This window comes from Lycium barbarum, chromosome 4, assembly GCF_019175385.1.
Source record: "Lycium barbarum isolate Lr01 chromosome 4, ASM1917538v2, whole genome shotgun sequence".
NCBI classification, from domain to species: Eukaryota; Viridiplantae; Streptophyta; class Magnoliopsida; order Solanales; family Solanaceae; genus Lycium; species Lycium barbarum.
This window is the reverse complement of record NC_083340.1, coordinates 124143520-124159782: the sequence shown is the minus strand read 5'-3', so window position 1 is coordinate 124159782 and position 16263 is coordinate 124143520. Positions and strand designations below refer to the sequence as shown.

General features: G+C 41.2%; 1 non-coding gene across 1 annotated transcript; it reads right to left on the bottom strand.

The window, feature by feature from the left end:
- Nucleotides 1-2251: 2251 nt before the first annotated feature.
- LOC132638883 (small nucleolar RNA R71) lies at nt 2252-2358 on the bottom strand. The gene has a single exon (XR_009581944.1). It is a non-coding gene; the product is annotated as a small nucleolar RNA R71 (small nucleolar RNA).
- Between the last annotated feature and the right edge of the window lie 13905 nt (nt 2359-16263).

Sequence of the window (16263 nt, the reverse complement as noted above, 5' to 3'; positions counted from 1 at the left end):
GGATAATAATGCAGTCCAACACCAGATTTGCGATAGGCACCACGATATGTGAAAATGATGTGAGTCCAAATTTTCAGGGGTGGCGGACGCCATAACAAACACAAATGACCCCGCACTTGAAAACATAGTTTTCATTAGTAGCATCTTGCTTACGAAAATGACAACCGGACTGGGGTGTGTAGGTTTCACGAAAATGCGGTATAGCTGATGTGCCGTGAATTTCGGCAAATTTTATGCCTTTGTAATTAGAAGTGTTGCTTGTTTTTAAGTGTTTTTACATTGTTTCTTATGTTATTTTTATGTTTTATAGCGTTGGTTAACTGAGAATCGGAAATGAGATGAAATACTGAAAAACGGACAAATTTGAGCTAAATGACGGTCCGTAACTCATGTTACAGACCGTAACTGGATCCGTAACTCATGTTACGGACCGTAACTGGATCCGTAACTCATGTTACGGACCGTAACTGGATCCGTAACTCATGTTACGGTCCGTAACATTGAACCGTAACAGGAGCCAAATTTCCAGAAAGTTTTCATGGAAACATCAGTGTTACGGTTCGTAACTCATGTTACGGTCCGTAACATCTCACCGTAACATCAGCCAAAATTCCAGAGAGTTGCCAAGTAATTGTCACAAGTTACGCTTCAGAAGGACGGACCGTAACACAGGTTACGGTCCGTCACATGGTGGCCGTAACAACAAGTGGACAAATGACGAAATGAAGGATGGACCGTAACCTGAGTTACGGTCCGTAACGATGCGGCGTAAAGGCATTTTTATCCAGAAACTTGGCGCGATTTTTGGCTCAATAAATATTTAATGTAGGGTTTTAATTCAGCAGCCAGATATATTTTTGAGAGCATAAACTCTAGGTTTTTCATATTAGAAGTTTTTGGGAGCATTTAAAGTAAACTACTTCACTTCCATTCCACCTTGTAATTGCATTGTAAGTATATTATGTCAACTTTTAAGCTTTCTTTTCTAGTCAAGATTATGAGTAGCTAATTTTAAAGCTAAGGTTGTGATTCCCATGATGGATATTATGTGAATGGGTTTCTATTATTGATATATGCATAATGGTTGTTGGTATTCATTCAGTTTTTGTGATTTAGCGTTGGGTGATGATTGCAAGTATTATCCTAAGCCATTATATTAACTTTTCTTGGGAAAGAAAGTTAGTATTGGTAAGATTGAATGACAATGACTCGAGGCGTTAACCCTCGTTTAATAGACTAACTTAGGGATGAGAACAAGTCTAAATTGGCATTTTTGGTCATTCTTCGATTGCAACTCTTTTACATTCGGAAGAATCATAAAGAGGAAATACGACTTAACTGTTGGAAAACATTAAAAAGTTCTTAAGATACCAAGTGCATATTCATAGAACAACCATTAGAAGTATATCACATTGAAACCTGAAGCATAATATCTAATCAAATTGGGGAACACAACCTTAGTCTCTATTTCGCATTAAATACAATTTCAGTCAAAATACATAATTACATTATTCAACAACTATTTCAAACTATCAGGAATAGGATTAAAGCTTTTAAAGACTAGTATCGCATACGATTAGTACTCTTTTCTCTCCATATTCCCTGTGGGATTCGACCCCAACCTTGTTGGGTTACTATATTTGACAACGTCCGCTTTACATCGTTAATAGGTGTAATTTGAGCGTATCAAATTTTGGCGCCGTTGCCAGGGAATACGGTTTAGAAATTACTAATTGTTGTGTACTCTTCTTTAAAACTTTTTCTATTCCATCACACCTTGTTTGCTGTTGTAGCGAACCAGGTGAACATGGTAGGAAGACAACATCGCAATCAAGGAAACCAAGGGGGAATCCAAGTGAACCATCCTGCACCAGAAGAAGAGGAGGATGAGAATGTATTTGCGGAATTCATCGACAAAGCTGATTATGCTTCTGCTGTAGTTCCTCCTAGAACGGGAAATGCTAATTTCAAAATTGATAGTTCTATCTATCAGCTATTGAAACTTGAAGGCTATTTCTGAAATTCTTCGGAGGATTGTCCTCTCCGACACCTGAAGAATTTCCTGCATGTATGTTCTCAACAATCCCAAGGTGATGTTCCTGTTGATGCACTGCGGTTACGAGTCTTCAAATATTCCTTGGATGGCCAAGCAAGGGAATGGTATGAAGAGTACCCCATCAATACCATTCATACCTGGAATGAGTTAGCCAATATATTCTTGAAAAAGTGGTTTCCACCAAGCAAAAAAGCTGAGCTTAGGTACAAGATCTTTGAGTTCAAACAACTTCCGGGGGAACAACTATATGCAGCATGGGAGCGTTTCAAATATTATCTAGCTCAATCTCCGAATCATGGATTTCCGGATGCTATCCTCACCGAGAAATTTTACAAGGGGTTAGATACCATGAATCAAATTGTTGTCAACACTGCAGCTGGGGGATGCTTCATGGACAAATCATTTGTCAACATCACCAGGTTGCTCGACAAGTTTACTACCCACAACCAAGCTTGGCATTCTAGTGATAGTGAAACCCTGTCATATGGTAGTCCCTCTGCTGCCGCGGTGGCCAAAGAAAACCATGAGCGAGATCATGTTTTTGCTCAATTGCAAACCACCGTGGATTTATTATCGAAGAGGCTTATGGAGAAAGAAGCCAAAGGTGTGAATGTTGTAGAGGAGATGCCACCTCATGCTTCCGAAATGTACCAAGTCTCTGAAGAAGCTTATCTAGAGGGGCAGCCACAATATGAAGATACGAATTATGTCAACAACTCGCAAGGAGGCTATCAAAGGCAAAATTATCAAGGTCCCGGTAATCACCCATGGCAAAAGCCTCAACAACAATTTCAAGGGAACAATTATGGAAGAAATGTTCAGGGCAATCCAAATCAAGGGAATTACAACAACTATTATTATGGCAACAAGAGCCCGAACCCCTATATTCCACCTAGGGGGCAAGCATCTAATTCCCAACAGTGGAGAGATAATTCAGCTAGCAACTCTGCTGGCAACACGCCTAATGATTCTGCGGAACTCAAAAGTATGATGCAGAAAATGCTAATGAATCAAGACAGAACAGAGAGCACAATCAAGGGAATGTCTCAGGTCCAACTATCTCATTCAGCTTCCATTCAGAAGCTTGAAGCACAATTCAGAGACCTTTCCCGAGAAGTGCATACTCCTCAACTGGGACAACTACCGAGTGATACAGTTCCAAATCCAAACGGTAGTGGAGTAAACTCTGTGGAGAATGTACTTGCTATTAGCACCAGAAGTGAAAAAATACTTCAAGGTGCTAATAAAAAGGTGATTGATCTGGAACCAAATGTTGAAAAATAAGAAGCGCAGCCTGATGTACCTGATGCTATTGTAGAGGAAGAAGCAGAAGAGGAAGTCCCTATTGTGGCTGAAGAAGAGCAGAATCTTGAAAATCTCAAGGCACAAAGAGAAAAACAGGAAGGGGGAAAGGCAAAACTTTCCGACGCTCTTTGCCCTTTGAGCCAATTATTTAAATCTTCACCGCCTTTTCCTCAAAGGCTAGTGAGAAAAACAGAAGATGAGAAGTTCTTGCGATTTTATGATCAACTCAAGCAGTTGACAATGAACATTCCTTTCATGGACGATGTCCAAGAAATGCCTGGCTTTGCTAAGTATTTGAAGGATCTTTTAACAAAGAAAAAGAATCCATTGAAACACGACACTGTGGGTATCACTCACCGCGTTAGTGCTATTCTTTCCAAGACCACAGTGCAAAAGAGGGAAGATCCTGGAGCATTCACAATTCCATGCACCATAGGGCAGCAAGATTTCGCCAGGGCTTTGTGTGATAACGGGGCGAGCATAAATCTTATGCCCCTGGAAAGTTTCAAGAGATCGGGGCTAGCGATGCCAAGGCCAACTACCATGAGGTTGCAGATGGCTGACAGATCGATAAAAAGGCCAATGGGGGTAGTTGATGATGTGCTGGTTCAAATCGGGGAATTCCTACTGCCGGCAGATTTCGTGATTCTTGATTGTGCTATTGATCAGGAAATTCCTATCATTTTGGGAAGACCTTTCCTTGCGACAGGGAGGGCTCTTATGGATTCCAAGAAGCATGAGATCAAGTTCCGGGTGAACGATGAGGAGGTGACTTTTCACGCTAGCAAAGGCATGAAATTACCTAGTCCTTATCAAAGTATTTCAGTCATAAACTTGGTTGATGAGGTGGATGAAGCAGTGGAATTTAAAATGGAGGAAGAATGCTTGAGTGAAGCATTATTAGCCATCTTGGTGAATTTTGATGCCGAATAAATGGAGGGATATAATGAGACAATGAATTCACTCACCGGTCTGGGGTCTTACTCTTATGAGCCCAAGAAACTGTCTCTTGATTTAGAAAAACGAACAACTCCTCCAGCAAAACCATCAATTATTGAGCCACCGAAGTTGGAACTCAAGCAACTTCCATCCCATCTTAAATATGTGTTTCTTGGAGCAAATGCTACTCTTCCAGTTATTGTGTCATCACTTCTGAATGAGGGCCAAGTTCAGAGACTCATCGCAGTCTTGAGGAAGCATTTAAGAGCTTTGGGTTGGACTATTGCAGACATCCGGGGGATTCCCTCCGGAATTTGTGAGCACAGAATTCAGTTGGAGGAGGAAAGTTCACCAAGTGTTGAGCATCAGCGAAGATTGAATCCACCGATGAAAGATGTGATAAAGAAAGAGATTATTAAGTGGCTAGATGCTGGGGTGGTTTACCCAATTGCCAATAGTCCATGGGTAAGTCCAGTCCAATGTGTGCCAAAGAAAGGGGGCATCACTGTTGTCCCTAACTCAAAAAATGAGTTGATTCCGAAAAGAACTGTCACCGGTTGGAGAGTGTGTATGGACTACCGGAAGCTGAACACGGCATCGTGCAAAGATCATTTATCTATCCCTTTTATTGATCAAATGCTTGATCGGCTAGCTGGAAGGTCTTATTATTGTTTCTTGGATGGGTACTCAGGATACAACCAAATCAACATTGCATTGGAAAACCAAGAAAAGACTACTTTCACTTGTCCCTACGGGACATTCGCTTTCAGCCGGATGCCATTTGATCTTTGCAATGCTTCGGCTACTTTCCAACGATGTATGATGTCCATATTCTCCGACATGGTTGAAAACTTTCTTGAAGTATTCATAGATGACTTCTCTGTGGTGGGAGATTCATTCGATGAATGTTTAGACTATCTTGATCGGGTTCTGCAAAGATGTGAGGAGACAAACCTCGTTCTCAACTAGGAAAAGTGTCATTTTATGGTAAAGGAGGGAATTGTCCTTGGCCATAAGATTTCATAAAGAAGGATAGAGGTTTATCAAGCCAAAATCGATGTGATTTCACAACTCCCTCCGCCCATTTCAGTAAAAGGAGTTCGGAGTTTCTTGGGACACGCCAGATTCTATAGGAGGTTTATCAAAGACTTCTCCAAAATTGCAAACCCAATGTGCAAACTCTTGGAAAAAGAGTCCAAATTCAATTTTGATGAGAAGTGCATCAAGGCTTTCGACGAGTTGAAGCTGAAGTTAACCTCCGCACCTATTGTTGTGTCCCCGGATTGGTCATTGCCCTTTGAATTAAAGTGTGACGCCAGAGGTCTTGCAATTGGCGCTGTGCTTGGTCAGCGGCTAAACAAGATCCTGCACCCAATTTATTACGCTAGCAAAACACTGAATGGAGCTCAATTGAACTATACAGTAACGGAGCAGGAACTACTTGCCATTGCTTATGCTTTTGAAAAGTTCTGAGCTTATTTGTTGGGTGCCAAAGTAGTGGTTCACACTGACCATGCTGCATTGCGCTATTTGATAGCGAAAAAGGATGCTAAGCCTCGGTTGATAAGATGGGTCTTGTTGCTACAGGAAATTGACTTTGAAGTCAAAGACCAAAAAGGGTCCGAAAATCAAGTAGCTGACCATCTCTCCAGACTTGAAGCACCAGGGAGACCGATTGATGTGTTCGATATTGATGACACTTTTCTGGATAAAAGAGCCTTAGTCATCTCCAATGATGTGGCACCATGGTATGCTGATATTGCCAATTATTTGGTAACTGGAATCGTTCCTGACGAGTTGAAGGCATATCAAAAGAACAAATTCTTGAGAGATTGCCGACAGTTTTATTGGGATGAGCCTTACTTATTCAGGACGTGTGCTGACAATATGATCCGGAGATGTGTGGCGGAATCTGAGGTGATGGATATTTTGAAGGCGTGCCATGATTCTCCGGTTGGTGGACATCACAGTGGAAATCGAACCACAACCAAGGTGCTAGAGTGTGGCTACTACTGGCCAGCCATTTATCGTGATGCAAATATGTTGGCACGCTCTTGTGGTAAATGCCAACGCCAGGGTACGATAGGTAGGAGGCATGAAACTCCGACGAATTTTGTTCTTGAGGTGGAGCTCTTTGATGTATGGGGAATTGATTTTATAGGGCCCTTCGTGAGCTCCTACGGCCTGAAATACATTATTGTTGCGGTGGATTATGTCTCTAAATGGGTGGAAGCAGTGGCCTTGCCTAACAATGATGGTAGGAGAGTCAATGCCTTTCTAAAAAAGAACATCTTTACTAGATTCGGCACTCCTAGAGCTATTATTAGTGATGGTGGCTCTCATTTCTGCAACAAACTATTTGCTGATCTTCTTGAAAAATATGGCGTGCATCACAGGGTTGCCACTCCATATCATCCTCAGACAAGTGGCCATGTTGAGGTCTCAAACAGAGAGATAAAAAGCATCTTGGCGAAGACGGTCAATGTAAATCGCACTGACTGGTCCAAAAAGTTGGATGATGCTTTATGGGCATATCTCACGGCGTTCAAAACGCCTATTGGGACTTCACCGTATAAGTTGGTATTTGGGAAGGCATGTCATTTGCCTATTGAGCTTGAGCATAAAGCCCTTTGGGCATTGAAAAAGCTGAACATGGACTGGCATGAAACAACAAAACTGAGGTTGTTTCAAATCAACGAGATGGATGAATTTAGGTACAATGCCTATGAAAGTGCAACACTATACAAGGAGAAGATGAAGTACTATCATGATTCGAAGATCCTAAAAAGGGATTTTCAGCCAAAGGACTTGGTCTTGTTGTCCAATTCAAGCCTAAAGTTCTTTCCGGGCAAGTTAAAGTCACGGTGGTCTGGTCCTTTTGAAATCGCAAGTGTTTCCCCGAATGGAAGCATCATTGAGGTGAAATCCGAGGATGGCACTCGGACTTTCAAGGTGAATGCACAAAGAGTGAAGCATTACCATTGGTGTATTGATGATAGTAAGGTCGTTGATAGGTATCGTTTGAAATACGGTTCCTAAACTCGAAAATGAGGTATCACGTCGAGCTGTGACGTTAAACCAAGCGCTGTGTGGGAGGCAACCCACATTTACCGCTTTGTAAGTAGTTTAAATTTTGTATCTCCTTTGTGTTCTTTTGTGTTTTTGATATCCTAATGTGTTAGGATTTTGACAATTGAAGAGGCCAAATAACTGCTGATTTATCCAGACGAGACACTCCACGTTATGGCCTGTAACGCATGTTATGGTTCGTATCATGGAGCGTAACAAGCGAAAAAGAAAATCAGAAATCACTGAAGGATGGATGAAGAGTGTTACGGTCTGCGTTACGGACCGTCGAACAGGTTACGGACCGTAACACATGATCGTAACTTTGACAAAACTCTGGGCATGCACTGGAAATTTTGCACACGTTACGCCAGGTAATACGGACCGTAACAGGAGTTACGGTCCGTAGGCTGTATTTCCAGGTCATTAATGAAACAGGGAAACGGGGTCGTTTGGTTGACCGTAACACGTGATACGGTCCGTATCTGGTGTTACAGTCCGTAACAGGGAACGTAACTGCTGGGCATGTTTAAATACATGACCCGACGGTTACCAAACATTTTAAAAAAAAAAAAACGAACCTTTGCCTTCTTACTTTTAATTCCCTCTCTCCCATTAACTCCCTTTTTTTTCTCTTAATCTCCCCCTCTCTACATCTCCCATTCTCCTTAATATCTTTCTCAATATAGTTGCTTTGTTATCGTTCAAAATCCAGTCGTTGCATTTCGAGTTTTGTCTAATCATCGTCAACGATCAGGTATTACCATGTTTTGCCTCTCTTTTCTGTTCTATTAATCGGCAACATTGCATCGTTCATGATTTAATTCGTATGCACGATTTTGAATCCCCATTGAAAATTTGCGCGGGATTTCACAATGGTTAGGGGTTGGGATTGGTATGTTTGTTGTTTAAGAGACTCGTGGGCACAAGCACATTGTTTCCCACTGAGTCGGAGGGCATTTCGATTGAAATTTTCATTTATGAAGTTCCAAAATTTGTTTGCCCACAAACTGTTCGATAAAAGGTCTCAATGAAAACTTTGTGAAAACCGGGTGAAGTCTGAGTAACCCAAGGTACGTGAGCGGATAAAATGTTGTTTTACACCATACCCAAGAAGCATTAAGTTGAAAATATTGGCATCGTGCTTAAAATGAGAAAATTTGGCCAAGAAATTTATCTGTTAAGTCGATGGCCGTCGTTCAATGTTACGGGTCGTAACGTGTGTTACGGACCGTAACATCACACTTTAACACCGAGAATTTCCATGCAAACTTTCTGGAAATTTGAACGATGTTACGATGAGATGTTACGGACCGTAACCCAATTGACGGTCTGTAACACCACATCGTAACATCGATGATTTCCATGAAAACTTTCTGGAAATTTGAAGAATGTTACGGTGAGGTGTTATGGACCGTAACACGTGCGACGGTCCGTAACCTCGGACCGTAACTCCTATGATTTTTCAGAAAACTTTCTGGAAATTTCGGTTATGTTACGGTACCATGTTACGGACCGTAACGCGTATGACGGTCCGTCAAATGTGTTACGGTCCCTGTGTTAGAAATGAACAAACTGCGTTACAGTTGAATGATACGGCCCGTAACACTATCGACGGTCCGTAGACTGTGTTACGGTGCCTGAGCTAATAGAAGCCATAATTTGAACCAATACACTGTGTAATTGAATAGCTTCTCGTGTATTATATCTAACTTTACCTTACACAGGTATGGGTAAACCAAGGCAAGCAAAGAAGGCTTCACCTAAGGTTGCGGAAAAAGGAAAAGGTCGTGCTGCAAGCAAAGTAACCTCAAGGATACGTGACGACGAGCTAAACAAGGACGCCAGGACTACAAAGCGGCCAGTTGCACCTAGCAGGCCAGCCCCACCAGTCGCACCGAGCCGGCCAGCCCCACCATCAGAAAGTTCCTCCTTGGCTGAGGAGTCGAGTTCATCGAGTTCGTCGAGCCAGAGTGAACCCAGGCAGGCTGCTACTCAACCACACTGACTTCAACCATCTATTAGACAGCCTACTGCGGAGGAACGCGAAAAAGAGTGCGAGCAGGAAAGGAGAGAACTTGACATTCGGATGCAAGCTATGAATGAGAAGATCCTCTGGTTTTCTGTGGAGGGATCTGAAAAGTTGTACAACAAGGGGTGTGAGCTGGTAAAGAATGAGGGGCAGGACCCAAGGCGGAGTATTTTCGAGGAGAGGACCGTCAGTTTCGACGGTCTTGATGGTTATCCAGGCATTCGTGACACTATCCGCTTCCATAACTTAGAGTTTCTGAAAAACTCTGTGGGGTCTTACATCCCGATTTTTGTTCGGGAATTCTACGCTTCGTACGGGGCTGCTGTATTCAAAGCACTAAAAAAGGGGCAGCGCGCAAGTCAAGTACCGGCAATGACCGAGGTAATAATGAGGAAAAAGAAGATAAACATCTCTCCGATGGCTATCAATAGAATACTATTCGGGGAGGATTATATAGAGCCTACAACAGCAGAAGAATGGGAGTTTGTATACAGAATTGAACAGAAAGATACAATCTCCATCCAAAAATGGGTGGCTTCAGTTATTGCACGAACAGCAGATCCCGAATGGGCCATGGTTCCAAATTTGACAGCCATCGCGCGAATTTGGAAAAACACCCTCACGCCAGAGGCAAAGTTTTTGTGGCAGATTGTTCTATTTCGCATCCGCCCTACCCAGACAGATAATGTTTTGACTCCGGACAGGGTTGTTCTTGTAACTGCCATTATGTCGAGGTATAAGATCAACTTCGGACGAATGATAGCAGCAGATCTCCGAGAGAGAGCCACTCAGCCGGCCACTTCCCTCATTCATCCATGTCTGCTTACGCTATTATGCTTGCGTGCAGAACCAGAACCCCTACCCCATATCGATCACAGTGTGATCGCCAGAAGTATTTATGACATCACAAAGGGGAAGGATGATGTGTTGAGCCAGGGTTCAATGCCATCTGCATCGTCTTCTTAGGTCCTGGAGGGGCCAACGGGATCAGATGTTATCCCCTTGGCTATCATGGGTGCTGAGGAAGCTGCTGCTGGTCATCCCACAGATTCTGAGGCTCCACCGGCTGCTCATGCTACACAGCCCATGCCAGCTCCAGCCGCACCTACTTCTGGTGGTCCTACCTCGTCGACTGGAGCGAGCCCAGCACCAGCTCAGCCAATACCGGGAGTCCCACCCGAGCTTGCGAGAAAAATGATATTCAATAGGGAGAATTTTGGGGCAGTGGTCCTGCAAGCAGATGGCACAGATAGGCAGGTTAAACAGCTCATGACTGAGCTGAAATTGTACACTAAAAGAGCCATTGATGCTGCGTTGTAGCCAATCAAAGAACAGCTGGCTGATGACCACCTACGGATCCACACTCGGATAGATGGTATTGAGAACAGAATGACTGAGCTGACCAGGACATACCCTGCTATGGAGTTGGGCACTATTCGAAGTGAGTTACGGTCTGTCAAGGATGATGTGCAGAAATTGAAGGCCCAGGAAGTGGCTGTGGCGATGGACCAGCTTCCTAAAGTACACACGGAGTTGGTACAGAGCCTATACCAGCCGGTTCAGATCCTACTAGGGGATGATGACATCGAGGACACGGTTGAGGAAGAGCACGACGAGGAGTTGGAAGAGGATATCCCCTCGCCAGATGATGAAAACCTCGACCCCATTCTCCAAAGCCTTGATCCATTTGCTGATTTGCGCCCACAGAACGAGGAGGAGGAGCGGCGTACTTTGAAGAAGATCCGCCAAGAGTCCCGGCTGAGTTCTGACACCACAGGAGCTACTTCTAGCTCAGCCCATCCCATTGAGCCGGCTCACCATGCTTCTCCCCCACCCACTGTGGCTGGGACTTCCAGTGTTGGCCAGCCTGACACCACCACTGCTCCACCTCGTGATGCTGCTGTAGATCCGAGCGCCTAGTGCACTCCAGGGAAGCCCTCCGTTCTTTCGATGCATTATATTGATGCCTTGAGGGCAATGCATGATTTTAAGTTGGGGGTGTGGGTAATTGCTATTGTTTGATTGGGATTGTTGTTTTAGTATACTGGATATTGTTTTTATTGTTTTTGTTTTTGGTGGATATTTGTGATAGTAAGCATGTGTTTCGGACAACTGTTATTGTTTGTGTTTTTGTTGATAGTATTTTTATTATTAAGTATGTGTTAGGACCTTCTTCAGCTATTCTTTGCTATGTGTTCTATTCCCGAAGAATGCTATGTGTATGTTGAACCTGGCATGTTAAGGATGTTTATTATAGAAGTGAAGTAATAATGACTTAAGTGGTGGTGGTCCGTGTTTCTAGCATAGATAAAAGTGGTTTTTACAGTTCAATGATATCCCTCCGAAAATTAATTTGTGATGTACATCAAGGATGAGTTGTTGATATTGACATGTATAGTTCTTTTAATGACATTGCAAAGAAAGGGTGTTCATGCATGCGAAATCTTCAAACGGAAATGAAGTCAGAGTATTTAAACAATCCTTATGCCATTGTGTTGTGAGTTCTTAGTTTCTATTTGCATATGATGCTTGTAATCTAGAACTTGCCCGGTTGGTCGTGCGTGAATTCTAAGGAGAGTTTGATTGTGAAGTGATCTTAGGCTTTCTTTGTATTAACCCCAAAGCCTGTTTATCTTAAATGAGCCTAGCCCGTACAGAAAATGATCCCTAGTCTCCCATTTTGAGCCTATAGACTTTTTCTTCGATTAACCGTGAACTAACCTCTTTCCCTTCTGTGAATAAACCCATTTGACACCAAGTCCCTCCTTGACACTGAAGAATGGCAAATGAGGCTAAAATCCTAAGTTGGGGGTGACAAGTGAAAAATGCGGAAAATGAAGCTAAAAGCCTAAGTTAGGGGTAATAAGTAAAAGATGCGGAAAATGAGGTCAAAGGCCTGTTGAGGGTGATCGCGAATATTAAGGGGCATAATTCAGCGTGGATATATATATATATATATATATATATATATATATATATATATATATATATATATATATATATATATGTATGTATGTATATACAAAAAAAATTATAGATATATAGGTATATAAGCTCTAAATAAATCCACGCTGAAGATGGAGGGTCGGAAATGATAGGAAGAATGGTGAATGAAGTCAAAAAGAAGTGTCGAGGAGGGTGAGTCACCGATATCTAAATATTCATCCTACCCATCCCTAAGCCAATATTACAAGCCCAAAAAGTCCTAATGTGATCACAATGAAATTGTTCAAAGTTGAAGGCATGGAAAATAAAGGCAATCCTATGGTATGTGCACGCATGGTATGCAAATTTCTTTGTGAGTGTGAGTGTTCTTCTGTCTCTTTAGTCTTCTGTCCCATTTATGTTGAAAATGTGTGTTGGGACATTCGTCTATGTGAGGGCGTAAGGATTGTAGGTTTCAAAGTAACTGGCTTTCCGGAAGTTGAAATTCATGTGCATAGAGACCCCCGTGCTATGATTGTGTCATTAATTGAGGTTGCATAGTGAATTGAAATTTTTCTGAAATGTGCGTCTTGTGTCACAAATAGGAAATGGATAAGAGCCTTAATATTTTTCTTGGATTGAAGAGTCCGTGCTAGAAACACATGCCAAAACCACCGTAGTCATTCTTATTTTGCTAAAATGTCGTGTGTTTGTAGTGAATCTTATTGTAGTTGCATGAGGACAAGCAAAAGCTTAAGTTGGGGTGTTGATGTGCCGTGAATTTCGGCAAATTTTATGCCTTTGTAACTAGAAGTGTTGCTTGTTTTTAAGTGTTTTTACATTGTTTCTTATGTTATTTTTGTGTTTTATAGGGTTGGTTAACTAGGAATCGGAAATGAGATGAAATGCTGAAAAACAGACAAATTGGAGCTAAATGACGGTCCGTAACTCATGTTACGGTCCGTAACATTGAACCGTAACAGGAGCCAAATTTTCAGAAAGTTTTCATGGAAACATCAGTGTTACGATGTCGTGTAACGGTCCGTAACTCATGTTACGGTCTGTAACATCTCACCGTAACATCAGCCAAAATTCCAGAGAGTTGCCAAGTAATTGTCACAAGTTACGCTTCAGAAGGACGGACCGTAACACAGGTTACGGTCCGTCGCATGGTGGCCGTAACAACAAGTGGACAAATGACGAAATGAAGGATGGACCGTAACCTGAGTTACGGTCCGTAACGATGCGGCGTAAGGGCATTTTTATCCAGAAACTTGGCGCGATTTTTGGCTCTATAAATATTTAATGTAGGGTTTTAATTCAGCAGCCAGATATATTTTTGAGAGCATAAACTCTAGGTTTTTCATATTAGAAGTTTTTGGGAGCATTTAAAGTAAACTACTTCACTTCCATTCCACCTTGTAATTGCATTGTAAGTATATTATGTCAACTTTTAAGCTTTCTTTTCTAGTCAAGATTATGAGTAGCTAATTTTAAAGTTAAGGTTGTGATTCCCATGATGGATATTATGTGAATGGGTTTCTATTATTGATATATGCATAATGGTTGTTGGTATTCATTCAGTTTTTGTGATTTAGCGTTGGGTGATGATTGCAAGTATTATCCTAAGCCATTATATTAACTTTTCTTGGGAAAGAAAGTTAGTATTGGTAAGATTGAATGACAATGACTCGAGGCGTTAACCCTCGTTTAATAGACTAACTTAGGGATGAGAACAAGTCTAAATTGGCATTTTTGGTCATTCTTCGATTGCAACTCTTTTACATTCGGAAGAATCATAAAGAGGAAATACGACTTAACTGTTGGAAAACATTAAGAAGTTCTTAAGAGACCAAGTGCATATTCATAGAACAACCATTAGAAGTATATCACATTGAAACCTGAAGCATAATATCTAATCAAATTGGGGAACACAACCTTAGTCTCTATTTCGCATTAAATACAATTTCAGTCAAAATACGTAATTATATTATTCAACAACTATTTCAAACTATCAGGAATAGGATTAAAGCTTTTAAAGACTAGTATCGCAATTAGTACTGTTTTCTCTCCATATTCCCTGTGGGATTCGACCCCAACCTTGTTGGGTTACTATATTTGACAACGTCCGCTTTACATCATTAATAGGTGTAATTTGAGCGTATCAATAGCCTGACCCAAATCCCAACAGAAGTTATCATTGAACAATGAAAATATCTGAAAATGATGAGAAAACAGCCGATCAAAGTATCGTGATTATTATCCAGAGTAGATCATTTTTTCAAAAAATACATGAAAACATACATTTACAGGAAAAAAGGAAGAAGACGGACAAGCATTTGCAAAAAGACGAACATAATATCGGAGGATGACGTCAATGTCAACAAAATGGCAAAATGCCACTTAGGTATGACTCCATTAAAATCAAAATTTTTAAGAAGACTAACATGCAGGACTCAGCATTTGGAAACGAGCTAGAAGCTACCGAAAATGGAAGCAAAAGCCGGATTCAAAACATGCAGAGCATAAGTGGAACTTTTTCTTGGGCAACCGGTCAAAAATAATGTACGAGAATCAAGCTTAATACACCAGGGATTGGAGATCATTTCAAGCAACAACACTAATAAATCCTTTCCAAAAATCGCCTCCGGGTCGGATTTTTAACCGGAAATAGCCAAAGGGATTCCCATATAAAGGGATATTCCTTTTCGGGCTATCGAGTCAAACTACAATTGGCCTGATTCACAAAGCCAGGAATATGTAGGCTACTCAAGTTTCGAGGATCGGCCATATTCCTATAATTATCTTGAGACATCTTGAGATAGTTTAAAGAAAACTCTTTATTTTCATAGTCCTCATAGAGTCAGAACTACAAACAGCCTGAATTCTCATGGAGCTTGAGATATGTAGGAAGCCTAGAAACCAGGGCCCGGCCATACTTTTGAAATTTTGCGTGAAAAGAGATGTAATTTCTATTATTCGGTAAAAATTAGGTTTGTCAAATTCGTAGCTCAAGGATTGCCTTGCCATCCTCGAACTCCAAAGGGGAAATTGTTGACACCTAATTTTCACCTAATAAGACACGTATTTTAATTTTCAAAATTCCCGAGTCACAGACGGAGCAAGGATGCACCCTCAAAAAATTAAAATTTCAAAAATCCCGAGCAAAATTGCAAAAATTGACATGTAATAATTAATCTGTAAAAATTGACAATTGCAAGAAAATTACGAGTTATTTACTTTCATAAATATAATTCAAAAATAAAATATGTATCTCGCTCCGTCTAACTCAGGAAAATTATTAATTAAGACGGCGTATGAATTACGGCTCATTTTGACCGCATTTTTCACATTTTTAAATATTGCTCAGAACTATGTCAATATTGAGCTTATATTAAAGCCCGTATTTTGAAATGACGTACTATGAATTTTGTTTTCACAAAAAATAATTTTACGAGAGGGTTTAAGCAGAGTACGACTTTTTATAAAATTGAGTATTTATTTGAAGTTGAGTACAAAGTTTTAAAATTTGTATTTTTAAAAGTTGGGGTCATTTTTAAACTACTTAAAAACTTTGGGGGGGGGGGGGGGGGGTATTATGTTTTAAAAGGGGGTTGAAGTTTAACAAATAAAGTTCAACCCCCCCCCCCCCCCCTATTTTCATTTCCAACCCCAACATTATGTTTTCTTCATCTCAGTCGATATGGAAGGGATTAGGGTTCCGTCAATGGTCAGCCATTTCATGACGATTCAGGGCCAACTTCCACCAAATTTTTTAGGGCTTTTGCCCCCAACCTATGTTCTCACTGTTATCAGGTTTAATTTTTTGTTTTTCGCATTATTTGAGCTCGAATTTAGTCGTTAAATTGGGATGTTGCTCAGATTCGCTGAGTAAGTGGTTTCCATGGGTGGAACCAAGAGATCCTAGTCAACTTGTGCA